This window comes from Epinephelus moara, chromosome 12 (genome assembly GCF_006386435.1).
Source record: "Epinephelus moara isolate mb chromosome 12, YSFRI_EMoa_1.0, whole genome shotgun sequence".
Taxonomy (NCBI): Eukaryota; Metazoa; Chordata; class Actinopteri; order Perciformes; family Serranidae; genus Epinephelus; species Epinephelus moara.
The window spans coordinates 31,096,122-31,111,192 of NC_065517.1; the positions used below are offsets into that span (position 1 = coordinate 31,096,122).

Genomic DNA, 15,071 nt, shown 5'->3' on the forward strand with positions numbered 1-15,071 from the left:
GTTTCTCCCGTAACCCCTGGTTCTCTGATCACATAGTGAGGTAGAAACAGGAGCATCCTGAGCCTAAACTACCAATTCTATTTGATCAGCAACGAAAATATGGTGCCAATTCACCAGAAGCACAGAAAATAAACAGGGCTGTAGATAAATACATTTGTATGGACAGATCTTGTTTCTGGTTGTTATTTATTTTGGTGGGATTTTTTGTTGTTATCATTGATGTTACTGTTCTGATCTTTATTTAAAAAATGACATGCCTCTTAATTTTTTGCTGCTGTATCGAAAATGCTATCGAGTATTGAATATTTTCCTGGGTATCGATATCGAGTTTGAAATTTTAGTATTGTGACAACCCTAGTTTAATTTTTAAGGCGGCCACCATTGTCCACAATTATTTGATAAGGCAGAACGAAACAACCTAAGCCATTTAAAAACCCTACAAATACGGGCGCATGGCGTGGGTGCTGAGGATGCTACAGCACCCCCTTTTGACGAGTGGTGAAACAACAAAGTCTGTTAACAGTTCTCAATTTTACCATGACTAGTTGAGTATCTGAACATTTGTTTTCAATTTTGAACATCATATGAGAAGGTCGTATTATCAGCGCCATTTGTCAGCTATAATTTTAATTACTGGAATAGTGAATAGTCATAAAAATGTTTCATTATCGTTTGATAATTTATTGATATATATGGTGCATCCCAACTAAGTACAGGTGAAGAGTGACAGGAAAGGGGGAGAAAATAGGGGGATGCCTTATAGCAAAGGCCCTGGGTCCCGGGTTGAAATCAAACCCGGGCAGCTGTGGTAAGGATACAGCCTTGGTACACAAGGCGCATGCTCTACAAGTTGAGCTTCTTTGCGCTCCGTCACTTTATTGTCAGTCTGACATCATCGAGAAACTTCTTTGGCTTTCCATGTCCCAGTTCTCCTCCTTTCTTTCCTGTCTAATAAAAGCAAAAGCCCCAAAATACTGAAATTGTTTGGGGGGGGGGGGGGGGGGGGGGTTGTATTACCTTATGTTATTATCTATTGTTAATATTATTTCTCACTATTCCCTAAACTGTTCTTTTCTCTGCAACCAAATATCCCAGCTTCTGACAACAAGCCGTGGCCGTCAGAGAGGATTCAAAAAAGACAACAATAACTTGTACTGTATTTTAATATTTTGTTTACCACAGCAAATATTCTTCCCAACAGTCACTGCGTTAACCTTTTGGCTGAGCAGACACTGTTCAGAACTCACATGAAAAGGTTAATTGCAAAACGCCTGCTGTTTGTGTACCAGGACGCCTAATGTTTCCACAATGACTGTGCATAACACCATCAGCGCAAACTATAGAGATATTTTGAAAAAGATGCTGCTGTCTTTCAGAACGCTCATGGCTTTATTGTCTGGGTAAGCCGGCATTCACCTTTTGTGCTTATTTGGTGGCATTCACTGATTGAATTCTTATTCTGCCAAGTTCTCCCTCTGCTCCTTTCACACGTTTAACAAAGGCTCCTTCACACAGAGAGAGGAAGAGAGGGGCGGAGGGATTGGATGGGGCAGAAAGGAGGAATGGAAGAAAAAGAAAAGTATAGAGAAATTGAAGGATACTGCATGACATTGCCAGAGAATTTTTTAAAAAGTATATTCAGGGAGAGTAGAAATGGGCGGGGTAGGGAAACGGACATGGGAAGCTGGCGGAGAAAGAAGGATGCTGTGAGAGGCAGGCTGAAGCAGTCAAAGCTGCAGCAAATGGCAGGCCTTTTTAGATTCAAAGCACACCGTATATCCTGAGATTATTGACTAGAAATGTCAGTGAGGGGAGAGAGCGCATTCACAAGCAAGAAGTGGGCTGAAAGAAAAAGAAAAGACGAGAGGAGAGGGAAGGAGATGCGTAAGATAGTGTATGTTAAAAGTGAAGATGCCAAAAGAGAAAGGGTGAGGGGATAGAGGGAAGGGAAAAACAAAGAGTGTAAGTGAGGAGAGGTCAGGAGAGGTAGAGTGGGGTGTACTCAGAGGTGGGATGAGGGGAGGAAAGGAGAACCAGAGAGAAGGAGGGGTAAAAGAGGAGAGGGTGGCCAAGGGCACAAGGTGGAGGGGAGGAATTCACACGAGACTCCATCTGGAGGAAAAATATTACAGTCACATATGCTCGCATGCACAGATACCTGCAAAGCTACAGGGCGACTTGGGAAATCAGATGAGGCTCTGAGCGATGTGTGCGTGTGAACGTGTTCCTGAGAGTGTGTTCATGTGTGTCTGCATTTAGCCTTCAGCATTTCAACAGGCAAAGTAAAGCCCAAGGGGGAGCGGGGAGCGGGACTCTCCTGCTGTACCTGTGTCTGGAATAAAAATCTATTCAGGCAGTCAACTCCTGACCTCCAACTGACTGAGCAGCCATTTTTACCCCCAGCTCTCAGGGAGAGGGTCGCTTCTCTGCCCTACATTTTACAACCTTCTTTGCTCGCTGTGAGGTGCAGCCGCAGTTATTTTGAATAATTCCTGGCATGTTGTAAATTGAAGGCTGTATGATGGACAGTTAACATTTTGCTCTAAGGGTGCTTTCAGACCTAGAGTTGTCTCGCTTTGGTCTGAATCAGGGACTCATTTTGTTACAAAGTTGTATAATTGCCTAGAGTTGGTTCGTGTTCTCTCGGCAGCATTTACAAGCGGACCAGATAAAATTCCTTGCGCTTGATTGGTCAGAATTTTAATGTGGGAAAAATCCAGGAAGTAAACAAAACGTTGAAGAAGAGTACACTTGCAAGATAAATGTGACACTTTCTAATGTCACAATGGAGGGACAACTACGCAGGTTGATTTTAGCGCTGCTCATCGTGGACTATATTGCTGTCATTGTTCATTTTAGTCAAACCATACAGTTTGAAAACGAGGCGCGGCTCCAACTAGAAAACAATGTTCTGATGCATTGGATGTGCTGAATGTGCATATTAAGGCAGTACAGGAGGAGGTGCACATTAACCCTCTCCCCACCACTGCCGAGATTTTCCAGATTTATGACAGACCACTTCCCCACCATTGAGGAGATATTCCCGCAATTCGTGTTTTCACTCTTATAGGATAGGGGGCCCTGTTACACATTTTGTGGAATACAACACCTACCCAAAAACAAAAACCGAAGAAGATTCACTGGAAACCAGAAGAAGATGTTTAAAGTAGTGTAGCTGCTTGTAAACTGCACGAAAATACCAGTGCCAATGTAAACGTTTGGAGTTGCACGAGCCGTGGAGATGTTGACTCTGACAATTCCTGTTTTGATCAACATTCTGAATCTGATTTGGACAAAGAAGCAGACGAGTTTGGTGGGACCAGAGTTCGTTTGTAACCGGACCGAGACCACCTGTTCAACAAGGTCTCAGTCCAGTTGTTTTGGTGCGCACCTGAGTGTGATTGCTGTGTTCACACCTGCCCATATGAACCGCACTCAGGGGGCAAACAAACTTGAACCGAACCAAACTGGGCAGGTGTGAAAGCACCTTAAAACGCTGGTTGGTTTCACTGCCAGTCTGGTCACTGTTGCCACCAACATCTCAAGCTATTCTCTGTGTTCTTATCCTCTATTTTCTTCCTTGTGTTCTTGTACAAAAACAAACCTCTTCCCAGCTGTCTGAACATATTTGCTTGAGAAGATGAATTGTTCCTGAATTTTTGTGAGTGCAGTTTTCCTGCTAATTAGTTAAAGCACCTTTGTCCACTGTCTTAATCTCTTTCATCTGAAACATGAAAGATTCTTTATCAGTATTTAGAGCTGCTGAAATCAGTATTTTTAAATAACAATGGCTAAAGTAATACTGTTTATATCTGGTATCAGTGTGTGTCTTAGGAGACCTGATCACAAAAAGACAGCACTATATACACAAGTCTACAATAACCATGACGCCACACTGTGATACGATCACTCAAACCACTTGGCAAGGTCATCTTGGACTCATTTGACCAAATATCTTTTTTAGTATAAACATTAATGCATCCTGATGCAGCCCACAAGAAGGACTACATCATCAATGCAGGACATGGTAGTTGTTTTGGTGACAGCGTGCTAACACTTTATAGCAGTGGTTCCCAACTGGTTCAGCCATGGGGTCCAGAGTTCCTCGCTAGTCATTAGTTCAAGTTTCACATGGTTTAATATTAAGAGTCATACTTGCATTTGGCCATGTCGTGGAGCTACCTTACTGTCTCTGTCAAGTATCTGTCAATTTATTTACAATCTTTACACATTTGCGAGTCACTTGCGGCCCATTCAGAATGAACCTGCGACCCAATTTGGAACGGGACCCACCAGCTGGGAACCACTGCTCTATAGTTTGCCTATTCTACTACAAGTTGGACAGTGTTGCACGACAGTCCACTGTTTTGCCCTATAGAAGGAGACGCGTTCAAATCTACTGACAGCGATATCACAAACTGTTCCAACACAACTGCTAGCATGACTAGTGAGAATCCTAACTAACATGCTAGCAAGAGTGTGGATGTATAACTGTACTTTTGACATTCTAGCGTCAGTGACATAGGCGGCATTGAAATATGACCACAAGTAGTCAGCTGTAGAAGCATGATAGACACTGGTGTGAACGGTGATGTGTCTCAGCTGTCCACTTGTGTTCAGATCATTGAAACGCAGGTCTCTCTGGATGGGGTGCATTCGAAAAATATTCATTCTGAGTGTCGGAGCGCACTCTTGCACAAACTGGCCGTTTGTAAATTCGAAAGGCTGTCGGAAGGTACCGTACGGTGATTCAGAGCACAGCACTCTCAGATGGCCGGCTTTGTGGTTGGTTACTATGTCAATCTTACAAATTTCCTGATGAGGTGGACATGATAACCCTTAATACACATAACGCTGTTCATCCCTACAACAGGAAATACTTTTCCCCTAACCTGATATGAAGTGTGTGCTGCACATAGGAGCATTTTTGATGATCGCCTCCGTCCAGTCCTTTTGTCTTATCACATTTAACCACAGCTGTCTTCATTTTTGTTGACGGATGGTATGTGTTCAAATTAAGTTTTGAGCCATGACTCCTTCTATTCTGGCTCCCAATAACACAACAAGACAACATTTTAAGACTTCTATGTTGCCTCCAGCTAACAAACTGATGTCTTTGTGACGTCGACCCGAAAAGGGTCTATAAGGCAAAAATATATGTCGATGTGTTCACATCTTGTTTCTGCTGTCCCCAATTGGTCAGTAGGTCATTTTTTAAAGCAAGTGTGAAAATTCTCCCTCTTTTACCCATTTCGGTTCTTTCAACACATTTCATTAAGATACAGAATATAATTTCCATTGAAATACACAAAACACATTGTAGGATATGTTGTTTGTGACCCAAAGAAAGTTGTTCAGTTGAAAAAACACTGATCATTAAAAGGCATGTTATCTCTCTGTGGCTGTACAGAGTTGGTCCTTTTGGGAGACTTTCTGTCCACTTCCTTCTTTGACTTTCTAATTAGCAAAACACAGTGAGACACAAAAAAGCAGCCGCACTAATTGCAGCGGCAGATCCTTGTAGCTCATTATGCAACACAAACAGTAAGTCATTTAAAATCTTTTTTTGCAGGGTTTTTTTTTTGTGTGTGTGTTCTTTTATTTCATTATTTTGCTCCAACCTCTGTGCATGTCACCTAATTTGTTTAACAGTATCTTTGTTATTTTGGTGCTTATTTTCCCTGCCATGTGGAGAATATGCACCAAAGACAAAAGCTGAAGAACCGGCAGTAACTAATGTCATTATTACCTGCACAAATAAAACTATGCAAATCCAACCAAAGTTTTTGTCATGTGTTGAAAGAAGGACATTTGGTATCTATGAATGCCAGATTATTTGTGAATAAACATGGGAGTTTGTGCTGTTGTGTTTGAGGGTTTACGAGAGAGGGTTGATGAGGTACAGCATCGGGAGGTTAGCTGAGGAGAGAGCTCCCGTCTGGGTTAGTTGTGGTCTGCGTTGTTGTTTGCTTGTTCTGTGATTCAGCGGGTGAGAGGGAGAAGAAAGGACCAAAGACAAAGCAAAGAGGATGCGAGCGGAGTCATTATCTGAGGATGAGCTTAAGTGTTCTGAGTTTGTGCCTGAGCCAAACCAGAACTAACAAAACCCTCCCATGGAGACCAACAGCAATCCAAACCCACTGAGCAGCATTAAAGCGTGCTGAGGCACTGCCACATGGGGCATGTTTTCTTAATAAACCATGAAAACTTGTCCTGTTAGCGACCAAGCTAATGCCTTTGCTAACTGAGGACAGACATAACAACAACATTCTAAGAGGGTATAACAGATAAACTTCAGTGTGACAGTGTTGTTGGGACCCAAATGAGGAGAAGACACAAGAAATTACTGCATATCAGCAGTTTTTTTTAAACATGTGGAAACCTGTTACAAATAGGCAATAGACTCCTTTCCCATAGCTTGTAGAAACCAGTATGTCTCTCTACCAGTAACATCCAATGTACCAAACACACTGGAAAACAGGGCTAGTAAACAGTACAAAGCAGCATGGAAGCCAGTGAAAATATCGCTGTGGTTACTTCTTTTTAATACACTGCTCAAAAAAATAAAGGGAACACATAATCATCACAGTGTAACTCAAAGTCAATCAAACTCCTGGGATATCAACCTGTCTAGCTAGGAAGCAATACTGATTGTGAATCAATTTTACCTGCTGTTGTGCAAATTGGACAGACAACAGGTGGAAAGGAGAGGCAATTACCAAGACAACCCCTATTTAAGAATGGTTTTGCAGGTGGTGGCCACAGACCATTTCCCTCTCTGTGTCCTTTCCGGTTGATTCTTGGCTAGTTTTGCATTTTTCCAGTGCCCTCACCATTAGTGGTATCATGAGGCGGTATCTGCAGCCCACAGAAGTTGCTCAGGTAGTGCAGCTACTCCAGGATGGCACATCCATACGTGCAGTGATCAGAAGGTTTGCTGTGTCTCCCAGTCAAGAGCATGGAGGAGATACCAGGAGACAGGCCAGTACACCAGGAGAGGTAGAGGGCAGCAGGACCCAGCAGCAGGACCGCTATCTGCTCCTTTGTGCAAGGAGGAACAGGAGGAGCACTGCCAGAGCCTTCCAAAATGACCTCCAGCAGGCCACTCGTGTGCATGTTTCTGACCACACTGTCAGAAACAGACTCCATGAGCGTGGCATGAGGGCCCAATGTCCACAAGTGGGGCCTATGCTCACACCCGTTTTATTGTTGCATTCGTTCTGAAAATTCATAATATGTGACAACATGAAAAGACCGCCTTTGCCTCTCTCCACTGGAGTTACCTGGCTGTCATCACTCCCTCCCTGTCTTTCATTTGGTACTGCAGCTGCATGAAGGGGCGGAGCTATCCCCCACATGCTATGTGCGGTTAATGTGCCACAAGGTGAAGCAATCAACGGCATAGAAGTTCACAGATGGATGAACCCGTAAACTCACTTCAAAGAGCTGGATGATGGTTCCTCCAGATAGTAACAGGAAACAGATGAACAAGAACCAGGAAGGCAGAAGCAGAGCTCTTAGTCCGGGACAGAAGGCAGTGTGGTTACCGGGGAGCAAACGATACAGGAAAATCAGGGGCAGGCCAGGTCTGTGACAAGGAAGCAGTCCGGGAACAAACGCCGGAAAGTCTTGCATTGAAAAGGCAAAGAACAATGTGGCAAGGAGAGTCTGTGACGCGGGAGTCTTTATAGTGCCAGGAGGTAATGTTCCACAGGTAAGAGGCGTTAGCTTGATGAGATGGTGGTGGTGACCGGCAGGAGTGGGAAATGTGTGGGCAGGTGATAGGCTGGGGGTCGGTGTGGAAACAAGGCGGGGTCAATGGAAATCTACTGACTGAGCTAAAAGGATGGCATGTATGGCAGGTAAAAAGTGTCCACTGTGACAGTTTTTCTGTCATGCCTTAACGGTGAAAAAAGCATCCAAAAATGTCAAACACATGAATTTAAGGGGGACCGCAATTAACAACAGCTAAACTATATCCAAACACCTGTTTATAAACTCTCACAAAAGTCGTGCCGTGAACTCCAAGTCTCATTTATAGTCTTATGTTCAGTGCGAATAAGCACATAGAGCGAGCAGCATCAGTGACCCACCGCCGAACACCAGTACATCGTCAGGACAGAAACAGAGGGCTCGGTAGGACCGGAGCACCTGCCACAGCAAGCGATCCCGCTGTCTGCAGTCATTTTAACCAGCGTACTTCACCACAAGCCAATTGGCTGTAAAAACAAGTGACATACTTTACGTGCTAAAACCAGCCGCCAGCGATTCAACCAGAGAAGTTGCAGGTGACACCATCAGCCTGCTTGACTCAAGTTCAGACCGACCAGTTCACACTGCTGCAACTTTTCTCTGCAACATTCTCAAATGGTTTCGGTTTCATCATGAATCTTTGGTCTGAACTGGGCATTAGACTGAGCCGGTTTTAGCCGGTAGCCCAGAGCATCTGACTGGATAAATGTGACTTGGATCATACTGCATGAGTTGTGTGAGAGTTTGTAAACAATGTTTTGACATAGTTTTGCTAATGCAGCCCCCATTTACTTCAATTCATCAAGAATGCTCGCCTTTTTTTGGATTCTTCGTTCACCGTGGAGGCATGTGAGAAAAACAAAGTTTACTACACAAATTCAATGTGTCATGGAGTTAGTATTTAATATACAAATGGACATTTCGTGGGTGAAGCTATCCTTTAAAGGTCATGCTACTGTATATGACTGGACATTAAAACCCACCACTGAAGGTGAAGCATGCATGAAGCTGCTGATGCCAATCAGCTAATCTAACGCTACTTAACTGCTAACACGACACAATGCTCCCCTTTTCCTTTTGTAAGTTGGATCCAAGTTTTCAAGTAAACAGTTTTGTTTTTTGCAATCATACATAATAAATGTTGTGAAATAAAACTTGTATTCTATCTTGGCTGATCCCGAGAGCAGCTAATGCTTCATGTTCACTGTGCCAAAACTGTGAAATGTGAAGCTCATGCCAAACAGTGAAAATTTAAATCTCCAGTGAACATGTGCTCTGATGCTGGAAATTGCATATATAAACACAAGTGAAAACAACACTGCATGATGAAGACTGAAGGCACCACGAGCCAACACAAATCTGGCTCTCGGATTTACTGCCTGTGTAGCTGTGAAAGAGGGCTTTTATTAGTGTGTGCCTCCTGACACATTACTGAGCCACTAGGGGGCTCTAGGGGAGAGATTGCACCATAACTATCATAACTTTACCACAGTGAAATATAGGTAATTCCCCAACACGACTGCGCCTTTCATTTATCTTTGTGTGCTTGTGTGTACAAGCATGCGTGGGTATGAACATGTTGTGCACATACAGTATGTCTCTGTGTGTGTGTGTGTGTGTGTGTGTGTGTGTGCGGTCTATGGGCCCTGCAATCCATAACAAGAATGTTCCACCTTGCCCCTGATTTGAACCCCCTACATCAAGCCTTATTGTCTCGCACTTCTCCCCTCACACACACACACACACACACACACACACACACTCACACACTAATCAGGGCTAGGCAGTCATTGTACGAGGCAAAGGTCTGCGAGGCTGTTTGATAGCAGATTAGGCTGCTGTGTCAGACAGGGGAACAGGCCACACAGCAGGCAGTCACATGCTGAATCTACACACACATACACAGACAGACACACACCCATACAGTCACAAAAGGAGAAAAACAAATGCGGATAAATGGGCGCACAATGAGAGAAACTCAAAAAGAACATTTCTGAAGTCAGACCTCCAAGGTCAAACCCGTTGTTGTTGCAAGATGGTAACACACACGGCTGAATAAGTTAGTGGTGATTAATAAAAAACAAAGTAAGGAGTTCAGAAGGTTTTCAGGGACCTGGGTCTGGATCCGACAACACTTGACCCCAAAGTCTAGTTTGTTTAATTAATGTGAACGCTAACACACCCAGGCACAGTTGCTCAATCCATGCCCAGGTCCTGTAAACATGGGAATAGTTCGCATCAAGTGTGACAACCAACTGTGCCAAAACACAGAAGTGGGCTGTTATTTCATGCAAGTAGCCATCAGCATATAGAGCTGCAAAGGCATTTCTCAAAGCCTCTAGCATCCCCCGAAATCTGCATATGCACACTGACCTGTCCTTACTGTCCTTTTGGACTGCAAGGTCATGGGTGATTAAGTCAGCCCGTTCTCATTCCCAGGTCTTCAAACAGAGACACTTTGTAACGCCCCTCTGCTTCTTCTTCTAGCGACGCACAGGTCACACTTCAGTCAAGCAGCAACCTCCGGGGCTAAAAATGAAACCAACATGACAGTGCCAGAAACTGGTCACCTGAGGTTGGCTCAAGAAGCAACTTAAACCCCATTGACCCTCATGTGAAAATGCCCAAATTTACAGCAGAAATAACCATGTTTACAGCCTGGTACAAACAGTTTGGGTTTCAATAGCTAATTTCGACATTCATGTCAACTGTAGAAGGGGAACATTTTTATAACTCTTTACATTTTATTAAGGCTGAAAGCCTTTGCACACTGAGTTCGTTTTTTCGTCCGAAATTGTCGCACATCTAAAAATAAATTTGACCTCACATTATGGCAATCACGTTTGCACTCTGAGTCCGAAACTTTTACCTGTCACTTCGAGACAGGTTAGATTTAATGCGTTTTTCACATCCGTCAGAGCCTTTAGAGACGTTTGACCAAGAATCAGTGAAGAACATGTGAAGCTCAACACCATAGTGTCAACATAAACAAATGTCAAATAGATGCTGATGCAAGTGTGATCAGGTACAGAACAATATTACATATGTGGAAGCTGTGCCGACCTCTAGCTCACCTGGTAGAGTCCTTTGCAGCGGCCCAGGTTTGACGCCAACCTGCACACCTTTGCTGCGTGTCATCTCCCCCAATCTCTCCCACCTGTCCTGTCTCTCTATAAATGTCCTATAAATAAAGGCAACAAAATGCCCCAAAAAATAATCTAAAAACAGCAAATGTGAAAGCTGAGTGGTGTTGGAGTGGAGAGGGGGGGCAATCATTTTAGCGGAGAGTGCGAATCAATCGTACCTAATATGAAAATGCCCCAAAAAAACTCACTTTTTCAGAATCAAACTGTGGCAACTGACTTGGTAGTTTCAGTCCAGAGGCATACGACTTTCACACAGCTTGCAAGGGGGTGGGAATTTGGGGAAATATGTTATCAGTAGACTTGGTAGCGGCTGGCATCAGTCATGACCAATCTTATCATCACCGCCTTTACTCCTCTGCAAAAGCTGTGCACTCTGCATTTCCTGATGAGAACAGTCTTCAGCGCAGCTGCCACAAAAGCTTCTCCCAAGGGGGATTCGATGTCCTTGTGCAAGGAGGTGCAGAATCGGCACAAGTAAATACACGCCACCTTAAATTAAATTAACTTGGCGGGAGATAACACTTTTGCTTACCCTGATGCGGTGGTCCAAGGAGAACTGTGGCACTGCAGCGAACATTTGAGTGAAAAGCAACACAGACGGAGTGGTATCTAGCTGATGGTGAGATTGGGAGCCTTTCATGGTGCCCATACAGGATGACTGACGTGTCATCCATAAGACGGTTTTGTATGCTTTTTAATAAAGTCTGCTCGTCTGCACTCTTCTTGATAAATCCATGATAACAGCATAAACCACAGGCTTACTCCATAAACCATCGGCCATGTGCTGAGCACCTCGGGCATGTTCTAAGCAGGTGGGAAGCGCAAAGTACACAAATGCTTGACATCAAAATTGCACTGTGGTGCCCGTTAATAACCGACACACCCCCGCCGCGCCTGTCCTAACAGTCAAGTCAATAAAAAAACAACCACATGGAGGTAAGAACACAGCTTGTTTGTGCATCCAATCAAAACACTTCACTTCACTAAAACGCTGGCTGTGTGCCATCTCGAAATGAGGGCCCCTGGTATCATCCATCTTTTGACAATAAAAGCCCAATTTTGTGATTTAAATTCATGAATGTTAATTCCTCTGTTACTCTCGGAAAGACTTGCTGACTCAAACCTCTACCCCTCTGGAGTCATTTACATATTAACGCTCATTTGAATCCATGATGGAGTTTCTTTTATGAATTTAGTTGATTGTATAAATTGATCAGAACTCATATGAAACAAAACATACTGAGGGATTGGTTAAATTTAAACACTTTCAGTTTCTTTGTATTTCATGCTATAAATTTGGCCCCATCCTGCGTTTGTTTTTGCTGCTGTGCAATTTTCATACTTGTAGCAGTGGGTGAGATTTTGCCATTGTTGAAAGAACGCAGCAAACACTGAGAGGGTAAATGAGGCTGTTGGAGAGTTCAGAGAAATATCAAACAAATGCAAACAGAACATTACAGTGAAATGTACATGTGTTAAAAAATGAAATGTGGTGACACCTCAAGCCCACCTGGCAGAGCGCCCTATAGGGTGGGTCCTTAGCAGTGGCCCAGGTTCAGCCCTTTGCTACATGTCATCCCCCCTCTCTCCCACCTTTTGGTCTATCTATGTATTATTATAATAATTTTCAGGACATATCGCTCAGCCCTAACAGTTCCAACACAGAGTATAAGACTCTTATTTATCTAATCGTTTTCAGTTTGTTCACGTTCATGATGAATCACCCTTACGTACTAAAGTTTGTTTTGGAGTTCCGCAAGGTTCTGTGCTCAGACCAATCCTATTTACTCTATATATGCTTCCCTTAGGTAACATCATTAGAAATCACTCTGTAAATTTCCATTGTTATGCGGATGATACACAGTATTTATCGATGAAGCCAGAACGGTCCTAAGGACAGAGGGATGTTGTATGCTGTAAAGCCTTGTGAGGCAAATTGTGATTTGTGATATTGGGCTTTATAAATAAAATTGAATTGAATTAAGTGCTGCACAGAAAATTTATAGATTTTGCTCATTTTAAACTCTTTACCTAACGACTGGGTTGACCTCACCTGCATATTACAGACATTAGCTCATACTTTCTTGTTATCATGAGGCTAAACTATAAACATACAGTATGAAGCTGGCTCTGTGTTATTCTTCACATTACCCACATCAAATATCCATGATCACCTTGACCCGCGTGCGTAAAAGCGCACACAATTCCGTGTCCTCTCACCGCGGAAGCTGTGATTTGATGGCCCGGTACTCATTGTAGCCCACTCTTATAAGACCCAATAATAATAATAATAATAATAAGTTACTGTGGACTATATGCCATGCCTTTTAATAAAATTACCAGAAGAGTTCGCTGAAAAACAGGTAAACAGGTCAGCCTGAATTACTCACGTGCGTCCCTGGTGAAAATCGCTGACATGCATGGGGAATACAGCTTCTACAGGCTCGCCATAGCTTACTGTCAGGACTCAGGGACCAGAATTCGGGAAAGCGGACCGTCAGAATGGCGATATTTTGGTGTGGCGGCCTGTAATTGTTGGTTAAATGGCCCGTTCGGTTGGTATTCGGATAACTGGGGCTTTACTGGTATAATGCAATAGCACCACCCAGCGGTGAAACCCGTGAACACGAAAAAAATGATCCACTCTAAATGTTTAGAGATTTTTGTACACGAACTCACCCCTACATTATACAGTATTTTTGCACTAATAATGGCCTGGTGCAGGTCGGTGCAAAAAAAAAATTAAAAGCCTTGAGCAAAGAGCCCCTGGTTTTTTTAAACACCTGGGGTCAAAATCGATTTTTTGAAATAAACGCCCAGGCTACTATTTGGAAAAATATGGTAAATATAATTTTATAACTAAAACACATTTCAATAGGCCATCTGATCCCAAAAAAGTCAGGGTACAGAGAGGACAAGACCATGAAAGCAGCAGAGAGGGGATGGACAAATGTCTGGCCAAAAATCATGAAGCAGCAGTAGGTCTGACAGGTGAAGCTGAAGGTGAGGGCTGAGGCAGAGTCATTTTTACCAAATAAAACCTGCTGTATCGGGCTCAGTTTTAAAACTACAGTGAAGACACTGGTATCATATTAAACTAGAGGACCTAAGGCATCTATTGCTGCATCCATGTCATGCTATCTTGACAGAAAGGGGGTCAAATAACACTTGAAATTTACCCTAAATTTAAATGTTGGCGAGAGAAAAAGGAACATTGCCATCTTTAAAAACGGCGTATTTAAATATTTCTGCACATTGTGGTCCTTGAACAGTCTTTGAATTTTATAAATTGGGTTTGACTGGAAAACTGTGAGTTGACAGCCATATATTCTTTACAAAATTTAATTTCTGCACGCTGTTCTCTCCTGATTTGATCTCATAATTTAATACCTTGCAGTAGTTTCCTCGATCAATGTTTGATTTTACTTTTCTCTAATCATTCACTGGAGGGCCCAGGACACACATCTGCTTTTCAAAATAGAAAGCAAAGTCTTAACAGTACATATAAGTAAAATACATGTGTGGAAATATGATTAAGTGGATTATATTCACAGGAGGTATAGAAATGTGTTTCCTAAGGGTTGGCCTGCAGCAGCAAACTGAATTATATTCAGTCAATTTGGCAAATATAAAATCACTGACCAGACCAAAACCAATTTTCTACTCTGATTATTTCACCATATAAAAAGGTAACTTGTTCTAGGTTATTTCACTCTTACCTTTGTTCCAGTGTGATCTCTTTCACTCCTGTCCACAGATCCTCACATGACCCCTGGGCTGTCAGTGGTAATATGAAGGTGGGACGTGAACAATACATTGAGCATCATGCCATGATCCTGTCCATCATCCGCCATCTTGTATAGTCCTCTCAGTCAACACCTTTCACTTATCCCGGGATACTCTGCCGTCATTCACCAGCTTTGTCTCACAACAGTGTGGGCAGTATGTGTAAATAAACTGTGGCAAGCCTCCCTCCATCTTGTCAAGGCCCACATCTACCTGTTCTGCGGATTTAATCGGGCTCCTTGGCTGTGCATGGTTCTTCCGCATGCCGCCACCATGGAGACAAAGAGTATAGATGCGATTCAAGAGAAACACCCGCCCCTCTCTGTCTCTGTTAAACTCACATCAAACAGTAAAACAAGGCAGTGTTAATCAAATATAAAGACATAT

The 15,071-nt window shown here is 43.1% G+C and overlaps 1 long non-coding RNA gene across 1 annotated transcript in view; it reads right to left on the minus strand.

The window, feature by feature from the left end:
• The window catches only part of LOC126398568 (uncharacterized), an 85,540-nt gene extending 70,675 nt beyond the window's left edge, over positions 1 to 14,865 (minus strand). Inside the window, exon 1 of the long non-coding RNA XR_007570786.1 lies at positions 14,618 to 14,865. This is a non-coding gene — a long non-coding RNA (uncharacterized LOC126398568). The remainder of the gene's footprint in view (positions 1 to 14,617) is intronic.
• Between the last annotated feature and the right edge of the window lie 206 nt (positions 14,866 to 15,071).